The sequence below is a fragment of the Taudactylus pleione genome, unplaced genomic scaffold, assembly GCF_031769625.1.
Source record: "Taudactylus pleione unplaced genomic scaffold, aTauple2 ptg000183l, whole genome shotgun sequence".
Taxonomy (NCBI): domain Eukaryota; kingdom Metazoa; phylum Chordata; class Amphibia; order Anura; family Myobatrachidae; genus Taudactylus; species Taudactylus pleione.
This window is the reverse complement of record NW_028284585.1, coordinates 2473636-2477268: the sequence shown is the minus strand read 5'-3', so window position 1 is coordinate 2477268 and position 3633 is coordinate 2473636. Positions and strand designations below refer to the sequence as shown.

The following is a 3633-nucleotide window of genomic DNA, read 5'->3' as shown; positions in this document are numbered from 1 at the left end:
ACTGTAAAAGACAGTGTGAAGGGGATAAAAAATAGTGAATGAAAATCACATTTAAAATAAGTAAAAAAAAAATAGTGTGAAAAATTTAACATGGAGAGAAAAGTGATTGGCTTTGTCTCCAAGCACTATCTCTCATGTTGCAGAAGTAGATGATGCATTCCTTTGATGATTCTTTAACTTGAAAATTTACATTGCAACCCTAACAAGATCATTCAGGTTAAAAAAAAATGGCAATCGATTGTAATCAAGCTATAATACTGGTTCTCCTGAAGCCTGGCTAGGATCCCACTATAGCAGTTTCCTATAGAACTATCTCATTCATTGATATAGGTGATAACATCTTACACTAAAATGATGGGGAAAAAATTAAAGTTACTCTATAACCATAAAGACCAAACTGGATTTGTATGTAGGTTGAAGTGCAAGTTTTCAAGAACCCAGAGGTGGTTCTTCTGTTTGCTAGTTTTTGACAGTGGCTCTTGGGTCCATTGGTGCATTATCTATAACCCCTATTTAGAGTGATTTTAAAACACAATAAAATAAAAGATTATAAGCTGTGGACTTCTCTTGATTCTCCCCACCTGGAAACCCTCAATATTAACCTCTTTGATACTATATATATGGATAGGAAAACCATTGTCCTAGTTTAACAGGCAGGAGTAAAAAATTCTACCAAAAATGGGGATTGTATAGAATTACTTGATTTAGAGGAAAAATTATATGAATTCTTCTAAAAATGAGGGCCATACTGTTAATATAATAATATATAAAGCCATATATAGAAGCACTTGATTCACAAGCTCAGTTCCATATTTTTAAAATGTTTGAAAGACAACCTCTACTGCGTAATACAGTAGCATGAATGGAAAACTTTCTCCCCTTTAGTTCTCACTACTATCCACATTTCCCTCTCCCCCTTTCTGCCAGTCTTGAATTTTGCTCTTCTATGTATTCCATTGAAGCTCCTATATGCTGTGGAGTGGTTCTCTAGCACTGGTGGTCTGACTCTGAGTAAAAGGTTTGAGGTTAGCTATGTCTGTTTTATTTATTTTATTACAATTTATCTCTCATTGTCATGTACAGGTATTTTATTCATATTATGTACATTCTTTGCTGACTTTACGTATCTTCCCACATTTTCTGTTATTTATTGTTCTTGTTATTTGTTTTTGAAAAAAATTTAAAACTGCAGCAATTTTTTTAATTTTTGGTTAATCTGGATATATTTGAATCCAGTGATAACATTTTGTGGAAAAAAATCTAAAAGAAATGTGAAATCTATGAAGACTATATACCAGAAGAAGAAGAAGAAGAAGAAGAAGAAGAGGAAGAAGCAAGAAGGGCTTGTAGTTGGGGCACTCTTAAATCAAAATGTATATAAAATATAACTTTTAATGAAAATTATTAAAATTCTACAAATCTCCTTGCTAAACCGAAATACATGGATGTGGCCAAATATTCAGAATTGTTCCGCGTAGTCAGTCTCCTGCACACTTGTAATGGGATTTTTAAATCACATGTTCATACCATATGGCAATTATGCAGGAAGATGATACCCATAGTGACCATGAAGTTAACAGATTTTTTAAGTGTTACCATATGAACACTATGCTGTCTTATCACTCTATCTCAATCCACCTCTTATGTGTCCCAACCTACAGCATCTGGTATTCCCAGGTGGTCACCCATCCAAGTACTGACCAGGCCCAATACTGTAAAGCTTCCAAGATCAGGCGAGATTGGGCATATTCAGTATGGTGTGGCTGTAGGTATATAATTCGAGAGAGTCTGGATGCCCTGGTGTACACATAGCAATAGTGTTTGTAGGACTATCTCAAATGGGGAGTCCACTTTGTTTAAATGAATAATACAGAGTTTAAAGAAAGTATTGCACAAGTGTACTTAAATTGTGTCACAGGTAAGTCATAATTCAGTCAAAATATCACATATGTATAATCTGATATTTGTGCAGTTCATAATTACATATCAAGTACAAATTATGTGTAATGCAGCAAAAATAACCTCAAATGGGTGTCAGTAATGTTGATCCACTAATATATGTCTGTCTGTGTCACTACGGACTATATCAGACATAAACATCTGTTGCTGTGTTATGTGGATAAAACAATAAAACCTAATACCACCACCCACCTGTATGCCATTAAATTATGTTACTCCTATATAAATTGGACCTACAAAAGTAGTATGTACAAAATATAGTTTGGTAGTGATTATTATTGTGTGTGGAGAATAAACTCTCCAAAGCCCTCTCTGTAAGATTTGTTTGAGGCTAGTATTTCACAGCCCACAATGCAATAATCATGCTCTTAATTACTTCAATAGTCCCCGGAAAGTTCCAATAGTCCCAGGAGAGTTCCCACCTAGTGCAGCAAATGGTCTCAGAACACTTACGACAGCTGTGAGGTGGGGAAAACTTGCATCAGTTTCCTGGGAGAAATAACACTAGTGCCACCTAAAATATGAGCACAGGTGTCATATAAGAAACAATCTCATATGTACAGATGCATAGTTTATATGCTTTCGAATATCACAACATGGTGGTAAAAATGCGTATCTGTACAACACCAATTGTAATCTCTCATAGAGCAGAGTTACTTATAGTAGACAAAAGCCATGAGGCATTGAGCCCTCCCAGCGATATATCCACTTACAGAAACTTATCATAGGAAGGAGAAAAGAAAGTCATTCACAGTCCACATGTTATTCCAAACAACAAAGCAGGGTAAGTGAGAAACAACAGCAGGTAAGGTGGTGTATCCACATGTTACCTCCACATAATTGTGGGGCCATATGGTTGGACACAGAGAAAATCAGGCTACAGAAAAAAAGTTGACGCTATAATAGCACAGAGTATCTCCCAAACAGAATGTGGAACTCGGCAGCTATACTGACACGGCAGCCGGGCAGCTGGTATACATACATATCAGGGTCATAGTATTGTAGTCCGGTCCGTGCACTTACCAGGCCGTTGTCGGTATGTGATGTTTAGGACACATGTATCGCCTAGTAGGTGGCTTGTTCACCTCTCTATTCATCTATGAAGACTATACAGATGTGTCCTCATACACTATTTCTTAAGTCATGCCAAATAGCCCCCCTCAGCGTGCCAGGTCCCAGCTGACTGGGCCACACAGAGGATATTTCTCGCTCAAAATGTTCTTCTTATTTCCATAAATAGAACAACTGGGAGTGACTAAACTACATTGCTAGGTTGCACTGATCAATTTGATGTGCAACATTTGTATATCTATGTGTGACTGTTCATATAGTTGCCACAATTATGCCCACTGCTCCATATGTCATTTGTAAAGTGGATTATATGGAAGATACATGCTAGATTAACTGTATCTCGAACTGCTACAGTGGAAAACTGGTGCCAACTGAGGACCTTCTAGCTATTCTCTACACACGCATTCCATCAGCTGTTGTAACACTGAGGATACGACCAATTTTAATTAGCTTAGGGCCGGATTCAATTAGACGCAAAAAGACGTAATCGGTGAAAAAGATTTGCCTATTGCCACTTTTTGCCTGTACATGACTTATCTCCTAATTCAATTCCAGGACAATTTCACCAAAGTGGAAACACAATGCACTGTAACAGGCGGAAAA

The 3633-nt window shown here is 36.9% G+C and overlaps 1 pseudogene; it reads right to left on the bottom strand.

The window, feature by feature from the left end:
* Nucleotides 1–1652: 1652 nt before the first annotated feature.
* On the bottom strand, nucleotides 1653–1771 carry LOC148519756 (5S ribosomal RNA; annotated as a pseudogene).
* Between the last annotated feature and the right edge of the window lie 1862 nt (nucleotides 1772–3633).